General features: G+C 41.7%; 1 protein-coding gene across 5 annotated transcripts in view; it reads left to right on the plus strand.

The window, feature by feature from the left end:
- The window catches only part of RHOBTB1 (Rho related BTB domain containing 1), a 114824-nt gene that overhangs the window by 35445 nt on the left and 55574 nt on the right, over window positions 1–23805 (plus strand). For 2 of the 5 annotated variants that reach the window (XM_082854371.1, XM_082854375.1), the window contains exons 1-2: window positions 9895–10002; window positions 12058–12108. The exons of 1 other annotated variant lie outside the window; for it this stretch is intronic. The gene's annotated coding sequence lies outside the window, so the exon portion shown is untranslated. Of the gene's footprint in view, window positions 1–9894; window positions 10003–12057; window positions 12109–23805 lie in introns of those variants that run through there. 2 more of the 5 variants (XM_082854372.1, XM_082854374.1) reach the window with 2 other exon arrangements.

A 23805-nucleotide genomic window follows, 5' to 3' on the forward strand; every position in this document is an offset into this window, starting at 1 on the left:
TCAGGCTTCTGCTGCAAGCGTAGCTGCGACGAGCACGCACACACATCGCCGGAAGAGGCGTCTGCGACTGCGCGGAGACAAGACGTCCACGACTTGCGCTGCGGCCACGTGTGGGGCGGGCTCTGCGTGTTGGTTACCGACAGCTGAAAACCAAGTTAATTAAATAATCCTGAAAGACCCTCTCTATAGGAGTTTTTTGTAAATACTTGAGAATACTTACTGTAAACACCTGAGAATATTCTCTATAAAACGGATGGCAATAGAAGTGTTGAACGATAGTGACTGAACTGAAAACGGAGTAATCTTAAGGTAGCATTTAATTTGCATCTGCAAATTCTGTGATCCCAGAATATTTTTTATGTTTATTTTTATTTATCTGTTCCTATTAGTCACCCATTTTATACACATCAGTGTATACATGTCAATCCCAATCGCCCAATTCAGCACACCACCACCGCCACCCCCTGCCACTTTCCCCCATATGTTTATTCTCTACTTCTGTGTCTCAATTTCTGCTAGGCAAACTGGTTCCTCTGTACCATTTTCTAGGTTCCACATATATACGTTTATCTACGATATTTGTTTTTCTCTTTCTGACTTACTTCACTCTGTATGACAGTCTCTAGATCCATCCACGTCTCTACAAATGACCTAATTTCTTTCCGTTTGATGGCTGAGTAATATTCGACTGTGTATATGTACCACTTCATCTTTATCCATTTATCTGTCGATGAGCATTTAGGTTGCTTCCATGACCCGGCTATTGTAAAGAGTGCTGCAATGAACATTGGGGTGCATGTGTCTTTTTGAATTATGGTTTTCTCTGGGTATATGCCCAGTAGTGGGACTGCTGGGTCATATGGTAATTCTATTTTTAGTTCTTTAAGGAACCTCCATACTGTTCTCCATAGTGGCTATATCAATTTACATTCCCACCAACGGTACAAGAGGGTTCCCTTTTCTCCACACCCTCTCCAGCATTTGTTGTTTGTAGATTTTCTGATGATGCCCATTCTAACTGGTGTGAGGTGATACCTCATTGTAGTTTTGATTTGCATTTCTCTAATAATTAGTGATGTTGTGCTTCTTGGCCATCTGTATGTCTTCTTTGGAGAAATGTCTATTTAGGTCTTCTGCCCATTTTTGGATTGGGTTGTTTGTTTTTTCGATATTGAGCTGCATGAGTTATTTATATATTTTGGTATTTATATATATTTATATATAGCTATTTATATATATTATATATATAATATATATACATTATATATATCATTTACAAATAATTTCTCCCATTCTAAGGGTTGTCTTTTCATCTTGTTTATGGTTTCCTTTGCTGTGCAAAAGCTTTGAAGTTTCATTAGGTCCCATTTGTTTTTATGTATTTTTTAAAAATTATTTATTTATTTATGGCTGTGTTGGGTCTTCGTTTCTGTGCGAGGGCTTTCTCCAGTTGTGGCAAGCGGGGGCCACTCTTCATCGCGGTGTGCGGGCCTCTCACTATCGCGGCCACTCTCGTTGCGGAGCACAGGCTCCAGACGTGCAGGCTCAGTAGTTGTGGCCCACGGGCCCAGTTGCTCCGTAGCATGTGGGATCTTCCCAGACCAGGGCTCGAACCCGTGTCCCCTGCATTGGCAGGCAGATTCTCAACCACTGCGCCACCAGGGAAGCCCCCATTTATTTTTGTTTTTATTTCCATTACTCTAGGAGGTGGATCAAAAAATATCTTGCTGTGGTTTATGTCAAAGTGTGTTCTTCCTATGTTTTCCTCTAAGAGTTTTATAGTGCCCGGTCTTACATTTAGGTCTCTAATCCATTTTGAGTTTATTTTTGTGTATGGTGTTAGGGAGTGTTCTAATTTCATTCTTTTACATGTAGCTGTCCAGTTTTCCCAGCACCACTTATTGAAGAGACTGTCTTTTCTCCATTGTATATCCTTGTCTCCTTTGTCATGGATTAGTTGACCATAGGGGCATGGGTTTATCTCTGGGCTTTCTATCCTGTTCCATTGATCTATATTTCTGTTTTTGTGCCAGTACCATATTGTCTTGATTACTGTAGCTTTGTAGTATAGTCTGAAGTCAGGGAGTCTGATTCCTCCAGCTCCATTTTTCTTTCTCAAGATTGCTTTGGCTATTCGGGGTCTTTTGTGTCTCCATACAAATTTTAAAACTTTTTCTTCTAGTTCTGTAAAAAATGCCATTGGCAATTTGATAGGGATTGCACTGAATCTGTAGATTGCTTTGGGTAGAATAGTCATTTTCACAATATTGATTCTTCCAATCCAAGAACATGGTATATCTCTCCATATGCTGGTATCATCTTTAATTTCTTTCATCAGTGTCTTATATTTTCTGCATACAGGTCTTTGGTCTCCCTAGGTAGGTTTATTCCTAGGTATTTTATTCTTTTTGTTGCAATGGTAAATGGGAGTGGTTCCTTAATTTCTCTTTCAGATTTTTCATCATTAGTGTATAGGAATGCAAGGGATTTCAGTACATTAATTTTGTATCCTGCAACTTTAACAAATTAATTGATTAGCTCTAGTAGTTTTCTGGTGGCATCTTTAGGATTCTCTATGTATAGTATCATGTCATCTGCAAACAGTGACAGTTTACTTCTTCTTTTCCAATTTGTATTCCTTTGATTTCTTTTTCTTCTCTGATTGCCATGGCTAGAACTTCCAAAACTATTTTGAATAATAGTGGTGAGAGTGGATATCCTTGTCTTGTTCCTGATCTTAGAGGAAATGATGTCAGTTTTTCACCATTGAGAATGATGTTTGCTGTGGGTCTGTCATAAATGGCCTGTATTATGTTGAAGTAGGTTCCGTCTATGCCCACTTTCTGGAGCGCTTCTATCATAAATGGGTGTTGAATTTTGTCAGAAGCTTTTTCTGCATCTATTGAGATGATCATATGGTTTTTATTCTTCAGTTTGTTAATATGGTGTATCACATTGATTGATTGGCATATATTGAAGAATCCTTGCATCCCTGGGATAAATCCCACTTGATCATGGTGTATGATCCTTTTAATGTGTTGTTGGATTGTGTTTGCTAGTATTTTGTTGAGAATTTTTGCATCTATCTTCATCAGTGATATTGGTCTGTAATTTTCTTTTTTTGTAGTATCTTTGTCTGGTTTTGGTGTCAGGGTGATAGTGGCGTCGTAGAATGAGTTTGGGAGTGTACCTTCCTCTGCAATTTTTTGGAAGAGTTTGAGAAGGATGGGTGTTAGCTCTTCTCTAAATGTTTGATAGAATTCACCTGTAAAGCCGTCTGGTCCTGGACTTTTGTTTGTTGGAAGAATTTTAATCATAGTTTCAATTACACTCCTTGTGACTGGTCTGTTCATATTTTCTATTTCTTCCTGGTTCAGTCTTGGAAGGTTATACCTTTCTAAGAATTTGTCCATTTCTTCCAGGTTGTCCATTTTATTGGCATAGAGTTGCTTGTAGTAGCCTCTTAGGATGCTTTGTATTTCTGCAGTGTCTGTTGTAACTTCTCCTTTTTCATTTCTAATTTTAGTGATTTGAGTCCTCTCCCTCTTTTTCTTGATGAGTGTGGCTAGTGGTTTATCAAATTGTTTATCTTCTCAAAGAACCAGCTTTTAGTTTTATTGATCTTTGCTATTGTTTTCTTTGTTTCTATTTCATTTATTTCTGCTCTGATCTTTATGATGTCTTTCCTTCTGCTAACTTTGGGTTTTGTTTGTTCTTCTTCTCTAGTTCCTTTAGGTGTAACGTTAGATGGTTTATTTGAGATTTTTCTTGTTTCCTGAGGTAGGCTTGTATAGCTATCAACTTCGCTCTTAGAACTGCTTTTGCTGCATCCCACAGGTTTTGGATCATCGTGTTTTCATTGTCATTTGTCTCTAGGTGTTTTTTGATTTCCTCTTTGATTTCTTCAGTGACCTCTTGCTTATTTAGTAACGTTTTGTTTAGCCTCCATTTGTTTGTGTATTTTACGTTTTGTTCCCTGTAATTGATTTCTAATCTCATAGCATTGTGGTCAGAAAAGATGCTTGATATGATTTCAATTTTCTTAAATTTACTGAGGCTTGATTTGTGACCTAGGATGTGATCTATCCTGGAGAATGTTCTGTGCACACTTGAGAAGAAAGTGTAATCTGCTGTTTTTGTATGGAATGTCCTATAAATATCAATGAAATCTATCTGGTCTATTGTGTCATTTAAAGCTTGTGTTTCCTTATTAATTTTCTGTTTGGATGATCTGTCCATTGGGGTAAGTGACGTGTTCAAGTCCCCCATTATTATTGTGTTACTGTCAATTTCCTCTTTTAGAGCTGTTAGCCATTTCCTTATGTATTGAGGTGCTCCTATGTTGGGTGCATATATATTTATAATTGTTATATCTTCTTCTTGGATTGATCCCTTGATTGTTACGTAGTGTCCTTCCTTGTCTCTTGTAACATTCTTTATTTTAAAGTCTATTTTATCTGATATGAGTATTGCCACTCCAGCCTTCTTTGGATTTCCATTTGCATGGAATATCTTTTTCCATACCCTCAGTTTCAGTCTGTATGTGTCCCTAGGTCTGAAGTGGGTCTCTTGTAGACAGCATATATATGGGTCTTGCTTTTGTATCCATTCAGCAAGCGGGTGTCTTTTGGTTGGATCATTTAATCCATTCACGTTTAAGGTAATTATCGATATGTATGTTCCTATTACCATTTTCTTAATTGTTTTGCGTTTGTTTTTCTAGGTGCTTTTCTTCTCTTGTATTTCCCACTTAGAGAAGTTCCTTTAGCATTTGTTGTAGAGCTGGTTTGGTGGTGCTGAATTCTCTTAGCTTTTGCTTGTCTGTAAAGCTTTTGATTTCTCCATCGAATATGAATAAGATCCTTGCTGGGTAGAGTAATCTTGGTTGTAGGTTCTTCCCTTTCATCACTTTACGTATATCATGCCACTCCCTTCTGGCTTGTAGAGTTTCTGCTGAGAAATCAGCTGTTAACCTTATGGGAGTTCCCTTGTATGTTATTTGTCATTTTTCCATTGCTGCTTTCCATAATTTTTCTTTGTCTTTAATTTTTGCCAATCTGATTACTATGTGTCTCGGTGTGTTTCCCCCGGGTTTATCCTGTATGGGACTCTCTGCACTTCCTGGACTTGGGTGGCTATTTCGTTTCCCATGTTAGGGAAGTTTTCGACTATAATCTCTTCAAATATTTTCTCGGGTCCTTTCTCTCTCTTTCTTCTCCTTCTGGGACCCCTATAATGCGAATGTTGTTGCGTTTAATGTTGTCTCACAGGTCTCTTAGGCTGTCTTCATTTCTTTTCGTTCTTTTTTCTTTATTCTGTTCCGCAGCAGTGAATTCCACCATTCTGTCTTCCAGGTCAGTTATCTGTTCTTCTGCCTCAGTTATTCTGCTAGCGTATTTTCTAGCGTATTTTTCATCTCGGTTACTGTATTGTTTATCTCTGTTTGTTTGTTCTTTAATTCTTCTTGACCTTTGTTAAACATTTCTTGCATCTTCTTCATCTTTGCCTCCATTCTTTTTCCAAGGTCCTGGATCATCTTCTCTGTCATTATTCTGAATTCTTTTTCTGGAAGGTTGCCTACTTCAGTTAGTTGTTTTTCTGGGGTTTTATCTTGTTCCTTCATCTGGTATATAGCCCTCTGCCTTTTCATCTTGTCTATCTGTCTTTGAATGTGGTTTTTGTTCCACAGGCTGCAGGATTGTAGTTCTTCTTGCTTCTGCTCCAGGATATATTTTTGAAGGAAAAAAAAAAATCTCAAAACTCAGTAGTTAAAAAAATCCAATTACAAAGTAGGCCAAAGAGATGAACAGATATTTCAGCAAAAAGAGACATGGGACATGAGATGTTCAACATCATTAGTCATTAGGGAAATGCAGATTAAAACCACAATGACTTGTCCCTACAAAGCTACTGTACAATTGAAAACAAATATTTTTTTAATACTGATAATACCAAATACTGGTGAGATCTTGGAGAAACTAGATTTCTCATACATTACTGGTGGGAATGTAAAATGGTACAGCCACTCTGGAACATAGTTTGCCAGTTTCTTAGCATATGACCCAGCAATGGCATTCTTGGGCATTCATCCCAAAGAAATAAAAAACTTAAGTTCACACAAATACCTACAATGCAATGTTTACAGAAGTATTATTCTTAATGGCAAAATACTGGAAGCCACTCAAAAGTTCCTCAATGGGAAAATGGATGAACAAATTCTGGTATATCCATCGAATAGTTTACTTAGCAATAAAAAGAAATGAGCTACTGATATATGCAACACCCTGGATGAACCTCAAGAGCATTCTGCCTAGTAAAACAAATTTTTCATTCAATCTCAAAACGTTACATACTGTATGCTCTTATTAAAGTAAGCCTCAAAATGTCAAAATTCTAGAGATGGAGAAGAGATTAATGGTTGGTGGGGGGATGCAAATACCAAGATTTAGCATGAAGGAGTTCTTTTATGATGATGAAACTTCTGTATCTTGATTGTGAGATTTTTTTTTTAATCCTGTGACTTCGGTAAATAATTACCATAAAAGGTAGTCAAAAGTCTTTACACCACTTTTGTGCAGTATAATCCTGAGTGTTTAAATACACAGTGTTGGTTTAATTAAGCTTAAGTACCAAATTTTTCTTTTATTTTTGGCTGCACTGGGTCTTTGTTGCTGCGCTTGGGCTTTCTCTAGTCGCGGCGAGCGGGAGCTACTCTTCGTTGTGATGCGCAGGCTTCTCATTGCGGTGGCTTCTCTTATTGTGGAGCGCGGGCTCTAGGTGTGTGGCTTCAGTAGTTGCAGCACACGGGGTCAGTAGTTATGGTGCACAGGCTTCAGTAGTTGCAGCACGTGGGCTCAGTAGTTGTGGCTCGCAGGCTCTAGAGCGCAGGCTCTGTAGTTGTGGCACACGGGCTTAGCTGCTCCGCGGCGTGTGGGATCTTCCTGGTCCAGGGCTCAAATCCATGTCCCCTGCACTGGCAGGCGCATTCTTAATGGCTGCACCACCAGGGAAGTCCCACCAATTTTTATATTTATTAAAAGTGAATGGTATTGATTTTATTAGCAAGCCACAATTTTAGTATACACATGTGGATTATTTTGTGGTAATAACAAGAACAGGGCAATAACAAGATTCATGGCAGTGCTTCAGAGGATTATTTGCTATTGTTCTTTTCCTTTCCTGTTGGCAAAATATAGTCTGTACTCATTTTGTCCAACTTTTTTAGAATCCTGAGTTTCATGTGTAAAATTTGGGGGCTACATAGCAGCACTGTGGCAACCTCTTTCTCAAATCACTGCCCTGGTTGGGAAGGACTTCCTTAAGTCATGACCTTTCCTCTGCCGCACCTGAATTATTGTTTACACCAATTTATTTTCCTGGACATTCTTCCGGTCATTTTCCCTCAGATGTAGGCATCCAACTGGGTAATTCCATAATGATGGTTAATTCTTTGCCCCCTGGAGAAGAAGCATCCTTTGGAAGGCCTATCTGAGCCTCAGTGCCCCCTAGGGGTGGAGGGCAACGTCTGAACAGTTGCCTACCAACTGGGGTCTTTGTATAGGTGTCCTTCTGGTCCTACCACCTACCTGCTGCTTAAACAAGCCATTTAATTCTTTTTCATTTATAACTGGGGAAATGAAAGAAATTGAGAAGAGGCAGGATGTCAAAAAGCCAATTAGTGGTAAAATAAGGCCTTAGCACAGGCTGACCCAGGTGCAAATGCAGCTGTCAAAATCTCAGGAAACTGCCTCTGGGTGCCTCAGTTTCCTCATCTATAAAATGGTTATGTTAACAATGGCATCTACCTCATCCGCTGCTGTGAGGCTTGAGACAGTGTGTTTGGAATCTCCTAGCCTAACCCGTTGCCTGCCGCACGTGAAGGCCATAGGAGTGAGCAGGGTTCATTAACTTTTCCCAAGAAAGAAATGTGTTCCTGAAAAAAATGTATAATATATTGATGAAACCTTTCAAAATGGAGTCACTTTTACATAGACTAAGCAAAGTCTGTTTTGTGCCAAGTAAATGATCACCCCCTCATGTATCTGTGTTGAAGTTCTTAGAGTAGACGCCCATACTTGACTTTTCATTATCCTCTTCTCTGGGTATCAAAGATTAGGGACTAATAATTCCATTCCCAACAGACAGTTCAGTGAGGATGGCTTAAACAAAGCAGGTTGCCCTTAATAACCTTCCTTGTAAAAACACTGACTATCACTATATTCTGGGGTCTCTGGGAAATTCAGAGAGCACCAGGCAAGACTTGGTCCCCAAAGGGAATATAACCTAGTGAGGAAGAGTAGGAATATCCAATGTAGTAAAACTCATCTGGGGAGCCTACGAAGGGAGAGCAACTATTCCATCTGGGAATCTGAAGATGGTTCCTTGGAAGAAACCGAGGGAGAGAGGGGTATGTTCGCATGTATAATTTTTTTCTAATGTTCTGTTTCTTGAGGGATAACACAAAGAGACAGCCTTTGCAGTAGAATGTGGGTCCCTCTTTCCCAGCCCTGCAAACCTTCAGGAACCCATTAGCTGAGAACTCCTTGAGGACATTGTTGCCATCTTTGTATCCCCAGCCCTTAGTACACTGACAGCCTCCTCGGTGAAGGTTTATTAAAGGAACAAGCCCCTTAAGGTAGCTGAACACATCAATACCTTTATCTCCTAATTGCCTCTTTATAAGCTGGGAATAAGGAGGTTTAAAACACAGTAATTTTAATAGGCTGACTGAAAGCACGTTGAGGGCCGGCACCAGGTTGGCTGTGTTCGCTGTCACCTCCTTAGAGCTTGACAGGGTACCTGACACACTGTATGTAGACACTAAATAAGTACCTTTTACGTGCGTGCATGAAAACTGCCCCTGGTCCTGTCCTCAAAGCTCAAAGTCAGCCTGGAAGAGTAAGAAAGAGTTCACGAGGAAGGACGGACTGTCGTGGGCATCCAAGAATTTTGACAACCCACGAGCGGCCAGAATCAATTTCACTTCCTCACTCAGCCATTTGTAGGCGGTTGTAAATCGCCTACTTACTCGGGGGGGCAGCCCGTGTGACCTTACCGCCCCCTGCGGGGACCCCCACGAGCCAAGTCACAGAGGAAGGTAACCCAGAGGGGGGAGCCGGCCAACACGTGCAGCGCCCAGGGGAGGAGCAGGCTGGGCTAACGCAGCCCTTAGTCAGCAGCTGGGCTCGGTTTTGAAACAAAAGCCCATGTCCTCCCTCGGAGTCCGCGGCCGGTCAGCTCCTTGGGGGAAGAAAACCATGCCGCCCAGCCGGTTAGTGGCCCAACTTACTTTTCCGGAGCCTGGGACAAAGGGCCAGCAGTTGTACGGGAATGGGTGGAGTGCTGGGGACAGAGGACGGGGTGGGGTGGAGGTGGGGGGAGGGGCCTGGTCGTCCTGCCCCTCCCCGCCCGGCCGCTAGCGAGTGGGGCTGGGGTCTGCCAGGTACTGCGCACGTCAGCCCCGGGCAGTCTGCCTCCGAGGCCGGGCCCCCCCGGGTCCGCGTCAAGCGGAGGCACCTTTGCAACCCGCGCCCCAGCGCACAGACACACCAGGCCCCGGTTTCATGAATGAAATCCAACCGTGTGGCTATAAATAGCCGCGAAGGCTGCTAACGTCACGGAGCGAGCGGCGGCCGCCAAGGCGGCGGAGCTGGGTGCCGAGCGCTCTGTTCCGCCCGGCCGGCCAGCCAGCCTGAGAGCCGGGTGGGGGCGGGAGGAAGAGGGGAGGGCTGGGGGGCGGCGGCGGAAAGGGGCGAGCCCCTCCGGCCCGGCACCGGGAAGAGCGGCCGCGGCGCCGGGCGAGCCCGGGAGGCGAGGCAGTGCCATGCTGCCTTTGTGCAAAGTTGGGCGGCGGGCGGCGCGCCGCGCGCAGGGGCCCCGCACACCCGCGACCGCGCGCAGTCGTGGCTGCTGCTGAGTGGCGGGGGCCAGCGCCCCCCCCCCCGCCCCCCGCTCCCCCAGCCCTTGAAGGCGGAGAGAGCTGGCGTCTCGCTCGGCTTCAGGGTAGGTTCTGTGTCGTGAGTGCGCTATGCTGTGAAACTTCTCCGAGCGGCCGCCGCGGAGCCTCGCTCCACCCGCCCCGGCCCCGGCGGGTGGCCTGTGGGAGCCCCGGGCCGCGCGCCACGCGGCGGGCAGCGTCCCGAGCGAGAGTCGTGGGACCGAGCTGCTCTGGGAGCCGCCCTCGCCTGTCTCGCGAGGCCGGGAGCCCCGCCATCAGAGGCAAGCAGAAGAGATTCCTAGGAGCGCCCGTCCAGCCGCACCCCTAACTTGGAGCTGAGAAAATGCACAACAGGCACCCTTTGCAGGCGGGCGGGGCAGGGTGCCGCGCAGACCAGAGGGCTCTTTTCCTTGGAAGGACGGTGGTGGGACTGCAGAGGGGGATACCCGAGCCCCTTGGGCTCTTGCACCCCCCTGACCGGTCAGCCCAGAGTTCGGCGCTCCCCACCACCAGCCGGTGTCCATGGAGTCTGTTGTGAGTTGCTGTGACAACAGTAGGAGCTGCCATGAGGGGCTGGCAAAACACCTTACCTTGTCTCTGCGCGCTCAGCTTTCGGGGAGAAAAACGGGGGGTGGGGATATGCAGACAGGGAATCCAACCCCTACTACAGAAGACGAAGTGGAAGGAAGGCCCAGCTATGTAAAAATGGACCACCCGATCCTACTGTCGCTCTGCCGTTTCTACCCTCAGCAGTATCAAACATCTCAACCGAGGAGCAGTGTCAATATTTAGACTTGGAGGAGCCAGAAACTTAGAGGGGAGCGCCAGGCGCAGGGTTCTGACTTGGTTTTGCACGTCAGCACACGAGCGGTGCCTTTCGAGCTGACTGCACACGTTTGCTGGGGTTGGGGGCGGGGAAAGGTACGAAGATCGGTATATACACAAAGGCACCCAGACCTAGGAAGACCTAGGAAGTTAAGACCGGAGGAGTCGCCTTGACTTTGAACTTCCCCCAACCCGTGCTGTTCACGCAGCTCTGTTGAACCCCAGCCAGACGCTCAGCTTGAGGTTTCACTAGTTTGGGGCTCCCCACCACCAACCGGGGCAGTGCTGCATATTCTACACCGTATTGTGGATCCTCTCTAAGCTGCAGAAGTATGTTATCAGTAGTTTTCATCTCTGTATAACTGTGCTCTCACTATCAGCAGATATAAATAGCCAATAGGCTGTGTGTGCAGCAAACGCTAGGCTTTTCTAAACATACAGATAAGTTTGTTTAAAAACACTCTTCAGAAATTTGGAGTTATATTTCATTTCCGGTAACTCTGTAGATGCCCAAGAGGGTCACTGATTGCTAGAAAAGAAACACAAGCTCTTTTCAATGTAAATAATGTCTACACACCGCTCCGCAGGTGAAGTGGGCAGCAAATTATTATTCAACTGGGTTTCCTCTGAGATACCTGGATTGTATTTGGACGTATTCGTGGGAAGGGGATTTAACTTGTTCATCCCAGCGTGGAAGACTTTGAAAACTCAGTCGGAAGCAATGAAATCATAGTACTCTAAGCTTGCCCCATTGATTGTTGTTTTGAGAGGAGCTCAAATTTAAGTGCATAGGGGCTATGTGTGACCACAGAGGTGAAAATAGAAACATAGGTAGTTTGATGTCACTGGCACAACAGCATAACTTATTAACTATACAAATGTAATCAAATAGTAAAAACCAGAATCATTTGGACTTTTACTTATGATAATATGGTCCAAAAAATGCTATTTTGGAAGAATAGCGTGTCCACTTCGTTGACTTCCATATTGTTAAATGCCTGTAAGGTTTTCCTTGTTCCTGTTCCTGAGTTTGTGGTTACATGCTTTGTTCTGTATCATCCCCAAAGGCTCAGAAACAGACTTTCAGAAATGCTGCAAAAAGTTAACCTAGCCATTTCAGGATGTATATTACCCCAAGAAATGCCATTTTAACACTGACACTTGGCAGAAGTAAAGCAGATTCTGCCCTTTTGGGGGGAAAAAAAGGAAAACAATGTATGTTTAAAATGTCGGTGGCTCCCCATGTGCTCCTAGCAAGCAGTAGGATTTATAAAGTATTTCTCTCTTTTGTGTAGGTAAGTCCAGCTGTGAGCAGAGTGTTCTGTTCTTCACTTCCAGCAAGCCAGGTCAGTGTTCTTTGTGCAAACCCATGACCATAAATTGCTGACATCCTGTGTCTAATTCTGAGCATGCATTTCAGAACAAGTTTCTTAGTCATCTGTCTTAAAACGGTTCGTTTTTGTCATGTTTTTATTGACTCAATTATGAATATCACAGTTTCAGTGATTATTAAAATTATTCTATTTACTCTGAGCAAAGTGGTACTAAAATGGGCCTTGAATCAGTATGTTCTTTAAAGACTTTTCATTTTCACTTTGGGGATCCAAGTGGCGCCAAAATAGCTGAAGATACTGGGGATTTGGGTGCTTGATAATTAAGATTTTACATCTATGCTAATCTTAGCGCTCTAAAGCTGAAAGAAAATTGATACTATAATACTTGACATTTTTGAGTATGAACCAAAGTTCAGGTAACGTGCCGCATTCTTTATACTATGTTCTCAATCTGCATCCAAAAAATCCCTGTTGGGTGTAACTACTCCCTTGGCCGCCAAAGGACAGGTGAGGAATTGAAAGGTCAGAGAGGTTAGGTAATAGGTTCAATTCCTGCTTCTCTAGTAAATGGAAGAAATAATATTTTTTTTCAAGTGCTGTCTTACTCCAAAACCTAAATTCTCTAATTGGAAAAATCTTATCTCCAGTAGAGAAACTGGGACCACGAAAGGTTAAGCGACTTGCCTGAGATAACTTGGTAATTACAGCTTATGTAGTAACATTCAGTGGCACAGCTGTTACAAAAGAATAAATTCCATTCTCTTAAGTATTGTAAAACAGCAAAATATTAAGTATTCATATGTACTTTCTGGCATGGCCCTGTCAAAAATTTAAGAAAGTTTTTACCATGGGGTCTCTGGTTTTAAGGATCTCACAAACAGATTTAAAAGACAAGATATTAAACATTCATGTAGGAAAAGTGAGAAAATAAATCAAGATCATACATGCCAGAAGTTTGAACTGAGGGTCAATGGTACATCTACGAGAAGTTCAGCATTTTCCACCCTGTGGGACTACTTTGCAGTTCTATGTATGCATGGAAAAGAATTTCCAAGCACGTTTTTGTCAGGATAGATAATAAAAGGGTGAGAGATTGAAGACAGAATTGTAGAATTTCAAACCAAGAGGGAGACATGCATTCATTTAGAACTGCTAAATTACAGTATCTCAAGCTCAAGGTGTTATTGCTTCAAAAGCGTTGAAACAAAATTGTGAGCTGTCTGAATCTTCACAGCATCAATGAGAAAGCATTACCATTTGGCATACCGGATTCCTTCTGAAACCTTAGTTTGTCTGATATGTGCCACGCAGATAGATTTGGATACCTAATAGTTAAATACCAGCTAAAGTTCTGAAAATGGCCAGTATTTAAAGATTAAGCAGGACATTTTCTTTTTGCCGGGGTTGACAACCGTCTCCTTCCCCCCTTTCATACTCCCCTCCTACTTTTTGTAGAATAATTTGTAACAGTTGTTAATCCTTCTCAGAGGGTATTATATAAAGGGATAATAAAAAATAAAATGGGGAATAGATTACTAGAGAAAGCTTTACTATATCATCTTTTTGAATGTACTGAAAAACCCCAACCCAAGCTAATAACCCTAAAAGCTTAATTAGTTAAGAGATACTTTTAAGCATTTAAGGGGTTGTTATAAGCTGTCCTATTACACCTTTGTCCTGTAAAAGTTGTTATATAGTGTATCATTACAAAATAGATCATAAGAGCACTGTTAGACTGGGAAGATCCCATTACAGGTTAAGGCCTCATTATCAACTGATATTTGCTTAGCTATGACCATGGTATGTCGTAAATTATCCGTATAACAGCTATAAACCTATAATTACTTAAAGAGTAAAATTATACTCTGAATCCTATGATGTTAGCACCGAAAGAAGCTTCAGAATGAGCATGGTATCTCTAGTAGTAATTTAATTAGCAATCATTTGTTTGCTTTTTTGAACTTCAGAGACTTTGGTTAATATACTTGACTTATCTTAAAACACGCCTGGAAATATTTGACACTTTACTATGTTTTTTTTGCTCAGGAAATTTACCTGTAGAAAACAGGATTTTTTTCTTTAACCTTTCTATTGGTCTTCCTTTTAGAAAACAGGCAGTTCAACCTCATTATGTGAAGGATGGGGTTCAAAGAGTACAGGCAATTGGAATCTGGTTCTTGTGTTCATCTTCTTTTGTTCACCCAGGCTTCCCACCAACCTGGCAACACCAAAGCAAACTTTGGACGGGGAAGGAAAAATAAGTCACAAAAAGTGTGGCGTATGTAGAAAGGGGGAGGGGGTGGGAGAGTGTTTGAGTGCCGGGGGAGGGGATGGGGAAAGGGAGAGCTTTGGCAGGGAGGGCAAGAAGCAGTCACTCAAACGGATGGGATGTGCATGGATTGGTTATTGACATGTCAGCATCAAAATTGTTTGGTTTTTTTGGTGGGGCTTATAAGCAAAGTCAAGTCACCTCCTCCTAGAATCTTTTGTTCTTTGTGCGCATTGGGCTGAAACTGGGAAATAGGCAAAAAAAAAAAAAAAAAAAAAAAAAAAAGCCACTAAAATGAAATGTGGGTCTGACAGGCACTCTTTCCAGATGTCCCAGGACACTCCTGTCTTCAGACACTACCTCCAGCTGTCCTGTCAAATACATCAGCATTTCTCTTATAAGGTTTTATCCACTGAGGGTGAATTAGAAGGTTTTACAAAGAAAGAAAGAGATAGATGCCAGGAGGTCCAGAAGAAGCATGATTACATTTCTCCACTCTGCACCTGAGTTTGTTATTGCATAGACACAGATGAATGGCAAGTTCCCAGTGCTAATGAGGTACAGTCTCAGGCTCCATCCCTCTGTGGAGAAGTTTCCTTTGAATTGTTACTCAGTGGTAGTCCAGACCCCTAATGACCACTGGAATAACAATAACCAGTACTTATTATGCTCCTACTAGATGCCAGACACTTTACTGCATTACAGCTAATATTCATTATTAATTCCAATTTTACAGAAGCCTAAGGGAAACTCAGATATGTTAAGTCAGAGAACTAATTAGAGGTAGAGCTTGGATTTGTACCCAGATCTAAGAACTTGAATATATATTTGTTTTAAATATATCCTGGGGGGGAAAAACCACTTTAAAAGCATTAAATTCCAGGTTATTCTTGCAGATGGTAGAGTACAGGAGTTAAGTAATTATTCTTGTAGGGTTTTTTGAATTTTGGGGGTTTTTTTGTTTTTTTGTTTTGTTTTGTTTTATATTTGGTAACTTGAACCACACAGCAGTCTTGTCTGGACAGACTTGTTAACTCTTCAGGTCATTTCTAATATATTTTGATGGAAGTCACAATTGTAAGCAGTTGAGTCATGGAGGGTTGAATCATGGACCCAGAAAGGTTCTTAGGGATACTTAATCCAACCTCATGTAGGTGAAAAAAATCTGCCACCCAGAGAAGCAATGTAACTCACCACTCTTACAGTTCATAAGTGGCACAGCTGGAACTGAACCCAGGTTTCCAAGGCCCAGCCCAGGACTCAGTTCTATTACATAACACTGCCTGAAACGTGCCAAGTCTTCAGAAGCCTCCAACTTAGCCCAAATTACAGCTATCAAGTTTGAAATACATCTGAAACCTAATATACAGCCAGAAGTGGGTGATAAGAGGATTCCAGCAATGTAAAGATAAGGTGGGTTCTAGGAGAAGCCTCACTTATCTTCACTGACACCAATATAGACCAGTCTTGCCTCGTATTCGAACCATAACAGCTCCATACTCTTGATCCCTTCCAAGCTGCCTTTGTTGAGATACCTGTTTTCATCAAGTATGGAGCTTTTTAATTTTGTCTCTGGAGTTCTGGCTTTTTATTAACTGTGTGATGTGGGTGACATACTTCTTTGAACCTCATTTTGCTCGTCTGTAAAATGCTAACAGTATCACCTCTGTCAGAGGGTTATGAGGATGCTATGAAATCACACATGTAAAACAGATAGTAGGTGCTCAATAAGGGTGAGTTCTCTTCCTAGCCGTGCTAAAGTATCTTAACGGAAAATGTTATAACACATAAGGGCATTCACGTCATTTTGCTGCTAAATGTTCTTCAGTCATCTGAAGTCTGATATTGCAAGGGATGATTACAGTGACCTTTTTTCTCGGGTGGAAATGGGCCCAATCGTGTCTCAGTACCAGTGGCATCTCTGAGTACCAGTGACGTGGGCACGCCTGGGTACAATTACATTTGTCTTCTTCATGGTCTAGGGTTGCCAGGGTTTACTTGAATTATTTTATTGCTTCGGTTTCTGCCTCGGACTAATACCAAGCTCCTCTTGGAGATGTGTGGCTCTCATTTCCTTCCAGACACTGTTTAAGTATCTAACGTGTTTTCCACATAGACCTTTGCATCTCAAAGTATCCACTATGTTTTCAGCCAAATAACTAAGAAATATTTCCAGAGAATAGTGTTGCCAGTAAAACAATTTTGCTTTCAATTTCAAAACATGTGAGAGCTTCCTCCCATCATTTCAATTAACTCTAGTATTGAATCTTTCCTGTGCATTGGCCCTGTCTTTTCTCTTTGCCCTGGGTTGCCGACTGCTTTATTGACTGGGAAATACATAAGCACTACAATTTCCCCCTTTCACCCTCAGCACTTAATAGCTACCCTGGCCTAAATTGCATCCCTGGGAAGTGTTTCATCACACTCCTCTCTCCAGCTACCACACTTTGTCATGTGGCCCTTGCTGCCCTGCTTTGGGTTTTAGGAACCAAGCCTTTGGCAATGTGTCCTACTCATCATATACATGCAGGAAAGCTACTGATAACGATTATTTTCTTACTTGTACTTTCCCCCCGTTTTTGACATTAAGAATCCAAGTGGCCTAGAATGGCCTTTATTTTCCTAGTGGCTCAGTTTCCCTTTTCAGTATTTGACAGATGTGACAAATGGCAAGATGTATGTCCTTTTCTTCAGGCTTAGGTGTAGCAATTCGTTGTTTTCCCCAGTGCTGTGGCTCAACTGGTGCGAGATGCTTACAGATCACCAACTGATCGGTTATACAAGTTTCAGTTCGTACTAAGAAGTTTATTTTTAAAGCAGTGCTTTAAAGCAGTGCTTCTCAAACTTTAATGTACATACACATCACCTAGGCATCTCGATAAAAAGCAGATTCTGATTCAGAAGTTCTAGGATGAGACCTGAGATGATGCGTTTCCCAGGGGCTCCTCACTGATGCCAGCGCTACTGGTCCGAGGACCACATTTTGAGTAGTGAAATATACTGTACTCTCTAAAGTATAGTCATTACTCTATCTGATGCTGAAACTCACGCCTTGGAGGCTGTAAGGCTCCCATCTTATTTTGTTTGCTTCTTTCTTAAATTATAATAGAGAGTCATGGAATCTTAAACTTGAAAGGGATATGCTAGTAAATCAACCAGCACTCTGGGGAATAAAGGAATGCATTTATGTGCATACATAAGTTGATTAAAAATTTTACTGACAAAGGATGTGTGTAGCATACAATTTATAAATAATAATAAAATAAAGAATACTCTTTGTTGTGAACTCCATCTAGCTAATTGGTTAGTCTCACAAAACACTTGTTGCTTTTTGAGAACTCACCTATGGTACAACTGATGAGTGTAATTCCCATATAAACGTTGTCTGATACTTTCCCTTATGTTAATGAGTAAGATAAAAGTGAAATAACGAAGACATATGTCAGAACTGTACGCATTCATCAAAGATATGGGGGCTTCCCTGGTGGCTCAGTGGTTAAGAGTCTGCCTGCCGATGCAGGGGACACGGGTTCGTGCCCCGGTCCGGGTAGATCCCACATGCCGCGGAGCGGCTGGGCCCGTGAGCCATGGCCGCTGAGCCTGCGCGTCCGGAGCCTGTGCTCCGCAACGGGAGAGGCCACAACAGTGAGAGGCCCGCGTACCGCAAAAAAAAAAAATATGAATGAAAAAAAAAAAAAAGATATGAATGACTGCTGAACCAGATAATAGCTTTTAAATATAATATTTCCTTAAATGTCCTGTTCATAATGTAACAGCTAAACATATTACACACTTTTAAGTTTAATCTGCATTGTTAACATTTTAAAATCACTTTCTTAAGTCAAGACAATCAACAGAACAATAAAGCAAGCCCTGATGTGAAGCGGTTGCCAGTTTCACTGGTATAAATACTCCCATCATGGCCAATTTGAAGCCATCATTGTGACTGAGCTGGAATTGGAAAGAGATGGTACAGTAGCACACCGTTATATAGCATTTCCACCATACAGGTAAAATGTGCACAGATAACCTCAAAATATAGAGAACAGTAAAATAAATACAAAGGGGTGAGTTCTGAGTATTTAGTACCTTTGTTTTTAGTATACTTTATTGAATTGAAACTTTATCTACTTTACTTTTCAATACTGACCGTATTTTAACGGGTTTGCAAAAGTCCTGAACATTTAACAGTTGGGTCGTGGGCTCGTAGAGGCTGGCTCCAGCGCACCACTGGATCTGCATCATCTGGTCCCGGTGATTCTCAGCCTTTGCTATACACTGGAGTACCCCCAGGAATTTACAACCTACAGCTTTAGTAAATTCATGTCAGGGCCCAGGAATCTGGATTTTTTAAACATTTTTATTGAACTGTATCTTATTTCAAGAAAAATACACAAATCATAAGTATATAACTTAAAGAATTCATCACAAACTGACCACACACCTTCACCTAATCTAACTAACACCTGAATATAGAAACAGAACATCACCAGTGCCCAGAATCTCTTCTTAAGCCCCTATTCAATCACTACCCAATTGAGCCAACCACTGCCTTGACTTCTAATACAAGGGATTAGTTTTGCCTGGTTGTGAACTTTTATATAAATGCAATCTCTTTTGTGTCTGGCCTCTTCCCCTCAATTTTATGTTTGGAAGATTCATTATAATATATGCAGCCGTAGTTCATCCATTGTTTTTTAAAGAAGCTCTTCAGTTTTATCTTTTTTAAAATTTTTATTTTATCTATTTATTTGGCCGCACCAGGTCTTAGTTGCAGCACGTGGGATCTTTGTTGCGGCATGCGGGCTCTTAGTTGCAGCATGCATGTGGGATCTAGTTCCCTGTCCAGGGATCGAACCTGGGCCCCTGCATTGGGAACGTGGAGTCTTACCCACTGGACCAGCAGGGAAGTCCCAGTTCATCCATTTTTAGTGCTGTATAATATTCCATCGGGTGAACAGGCCTCAATTTATTATTTCTATATCCATCATACTGTCGACGGTTTGTTTCCAGTTGTTGACTATTACAAATAGTGCTACCAAGGACATTCTTGCGCAGGCAGCAGTATTTGAAACGAAACAAATTCCCCCCGTGATTCGAATGAGCAGCTGATTTCTTGACTGCCTCCTCTATCATTTCCCCTCCTGTCTTTTATTTCTCATACGATGTGACCAAAGCTATTGCTTCTTTCGTGTGAATGTACTTTTAACACCTTAGGCCGTGAAGCTGTGTGCTTCCATTCATTACAGCACGTTCTCCTGGCTCTTTTCAGTATAGCTTCACCAACACCCCCTTTCATCAAGACATCCGCTCTTGTGCACTCTAAATAGAGAGGCGATTTGGCCTCACATCAATAGCACGGAGGAATATTAGACATGGTAGAGATGGAGCCAAGGCTAAATCTGGCAGCCGAGCGTTAAGGCTCCTGGAAAGAGGCTTCAAGGAAGGGAAATTGTTTCCCTTTGTGTGCATCAAACCAAAATCAACGGCAAACCTTTGGAATATTTCCGATTCTAAATTTTTCAAAATTGATTTATTTGAAGTAGACCAGGGACTCTCTTCTGACACGAGAACTGACATCTCTCAAAGTCTCATGATTTGATCTGGAAAGAGTACAGAAGGAGGTGTTGCTGTGGGCTTGTTCTACACCTCGTGTGCAGCCGGTGTAGCCCTGCTGCGTTGTTCTAGGCTGAGTGGCTGTGTAATTTGTGTCTTTGGGCCTATTGAGATATTAGTTCCTTTGATAGAAGTCAAGGGAGCTGAATGGCCAGGAGCTCCAAGATGATGCTGTTGATGGAGTAGGATGGGTGCTCAGAATGGAAAGAAAGGTGCCAACAGCAGCAAGGCTGTTTCCTGCCATATGAAAGGCAACGTCACTTACAGCTTTCGTGATATGCAGAGAAAAAGTAAAGAATAGACACTAATTCCACTTAATGAAAGAAGAATGTATTCCCACACACATAAATATCATAGTCCCTGGTTTTCCTACCTCCCCAACCTCACTTTTTTGTAAAATGTCTTTGTTATAAAATAACACATGTTCACTATAGAAAAGATGGAATATGTATGTAGATAAGAAAAAAAGAAAAATTAAATCAGTTATAATCCCAGTTGGCATTAATATTTTAATGTATCTCTATCCCAAATATTTTTGTGTATATTTAGGTACATAATTTTTTTTAGGTACGTGATTTTTAAGGAATGGTGTTACTCATGAACCTCTAACTGAAATAATAAATGTACTCCTATAACATATTTTTAACTGCTATATACTCTCCCATTATATGGACGCTTTTTAAAAATCCCTCCCCTGTGGTTGAATTTCTAAAATTGTTTCCAATATTTTGTTTCCACAGTAATATGATGAACACTCCTTTAATGGAATCTTTTTGTAATCCTAAATAGTTTTTTAGGAGTAAAGTCTTATAACTGGATGAAAGTTATGGACATTTTAAAGTCTTTTGAGTGCCAGTGGCACTCCAAAATAATGATACCATCTTCCACTCCCACTAACAGTGCCTCATCCTGCTTTTAAATAATGTACAATCTTTCATGTAGTAATTCCTACCTAGAGTTGGAGGGTATAAGAACATGTTCTGAAAATACCAGCTAGAATCCACACGTTGCTGGCAGCCAATAACCTCGAATAAAATAAGAGATTTTTAAGGTTTTTGTCTACCAGCATTTTTGTGTTTCTGGTCTAATGTTGCTAAGAAATCCTGGGGGGCAGGTGGTGGGGGGGGCATAGTTTTCTTCATTTGCCTGAATGAGAGCATAAGCTAATCCTAACCGACATGTTATAGTCTCATCAATGATTAAATGCAATTGTTTGATTGTCATCATATCTGAAGGTTTCGCAGCAGGTGGTCTTTCTGGTGCTACAGACGCTAACCCAAGTGACATCTTTAGAGAATACTTGGAATGAACAATTTATGACAGAGGACTATAGAGACTTCTCTATACAAGGATGGATTTTTAAGGGCATCTAGTCTGCAGACTTGATATGAGCTTTCTCAAACGAGCACTTTGACATCTCTTTAAAGACTTGACCAATATTTTAATTATCAATTCTTGACAAAGCTTCCTGATCCAGCCTTTGGCTAAGGCTCACCCACGTGAGGACTACAGGCCCTCTGAAAACAATGTATAGTGTCCTTTGTTGCTTTATATATATTTTTGACTTTAAAAAAGGATATTGAAGTATAACATGCATAGAGAAATGTGTCTAGATCACAAGTGTACAGTTTGATGAATTTTTGCAAATGGAACATACATCTGTAACCAACACCTAGATCAAGAACCCCACTTCTGGTCACCACCCCACTGCACTGTCAGTATGTCTGAACCGCTTCAAATTGTATGTCCTGGGTAAGTCACTCATTTACAGAATTTGATTTTTGACTGAACCCTTCCTTAATATGAGCTAGCTGCAGTCAGCTTTGATCAAACTATCTCCCTTGTAACTGAGAATATGTAGAATCTGCCTTTCTGAGTAAAAATTATAACATTAAATTCATGCACTGAGTGTGCAATATTTATGTGTTTGTGCTTTGCAGGTATACAAATACACAACAGGCATACAAACGAATTTGGAACTTTTTTTCTTAATGAATATAAAGCTGATTATACTACATTATCCAACTTAAAAAAATCTTAACTACAATTGATTGCCACAGAATAGTTCATGGGCTAAGTTCCCAACAATTTCTTAAAATTGCTCATTTTCGTTACCATAAGTATTCCCTTTAAACACTCAAAATTTAAAAGCCAAGAATTTTTCATCTCTTTGAGATAGAATCGTATATTAAGTATCCTGGTTGTCCACAGCTGTCTCTTTTGGCTCAATTGCTATGTCTGATATTCAGCAAGATATCATTTAGGTTCCTATGTTCTTTTTTTTTTTTTGCGGTACGCGGGCCTCCCACCGCCGCGGCCCCTCCCGTTGCGGAGCACAGGCTCCGGACGCGCGGGCGCAGCGGCCGTGGCTCACGGGCCCAGCCGCTCCGCGGCACGTGGGATCTTCCCGGACCGGGGCACGAAGCCGTGTCCCCTGCATCGGCAGGCGGACTCTCAACCACTGTGCCACCAGGGAAGCCCTAGGTTCCTATGTTCTTTTTAGTTGAGAGGTTGAGTCAGAAAAAAACAGGTTTAATAGGCTCACTATGCTTTTTAAATACATGATTTTGAAAAATAATTAATCTATCATCAAAAATCATTTTTTATTATTACTGGAGTGTACCAGTGTACTCAGGAGAATTAACAATCAAGGGTTATGCTTATGTACTCATTACTTTTTAAAAATAGTTTTCCCATTATAGAAGTAATACATCTAAGAATATTATTCAGCCAATAAAAAGGAATGAGGTACTAATCCATGCTACAACATGGATGAACTTGAAAACATTATGCTAAGTAGAAGAAGACAGGCACAAAAGGCCATCTCTTGTATGGTTCCATTTATAAGAAATGTCCAGAGTAGGAAAGTCCATAGCAACAGAAAGTAAATTAATGGTTTCCAGAGCTGGAGGGAGGAGGGAACAAGAATGTCTGCTAATGGGCACAAGGTTTCTTTTAGGGATGATGAAAATGTTTTAGAATTAGATAGTGGGAATAGGTGTACAACTTTGTGAATATAATTAAAAAAAAACCTGAATTGCACACTTTAAAAGGGTGAGTTTTATGGCATGTGAATTTTATCGCAGTTTACCAAAAAGAGGTAATATATTTTCACTGTAGAAACTTTGGAAACTACAGGAAAGCAGAAAACTGGCAACAAGTTACAGCCCCATGATCCAGCCACAATCACTGGCATCTGTTTAGTGTACTTCCTTCCAATTTATTTTCCATGTATTGTTGCAGGAGGAGGAGACTGGTATTGTTGCCCTTTAGATGGCAAGGGCACAATTTATTAAATTTTAAGTATTCACTTATCAAAACCCACCCATCTCTTCCCCTCCAAACAAAGGGCGGGTCCCCAAGGAAGATCAGTTCGTTGGCTGAGAGGAATGCACGTGAGAGAGGCAGAGAGCCATGGCCAGCCCTGTGAGAGGGGATGAAGCAACACCTGAAGGGAAAAGCTCTAGGGTCCCGAGAGGCAAAAAGACAGGTTTGAGCAGTTGCCATGGAGGCAGAACTCTTCAGGGAAACATCCCGAAGAGACTTTTTAGAAGTTTCGCTGCAAGATGCCTGATACATTATGTGAACCACATCTCTCTATTCTTCAATACCTGTATTGTTTTCAAGGCTTTCTAAAAGTCACATTTTTGTCCCTTTTAGATGTGTCACTGTGGTAAGGTGGTACTTAGAGGGAGAGAACAAGGAGGCTTGATTTATTCGAGTTACACATATTCATTTTATGTAGTTTTTGTCGACTATATTTCAGATGACTCTCCTGCACTTTCCCCTCTGTAGTGATACATTAGCACGTCTCTCAGTTACTG

This window comes from Leucopleurus acutus, assembly GCF_964270905.1.
Source record: "Leucopleurus acutus genome assembly, chromosome: 14".
Lineage (NCBI taxonomy): Eukaryota > Metazoa > Chordata > Mammalia > Artiodactyla > Delphinidae > Leucopleurus > Leucopleurus acutus.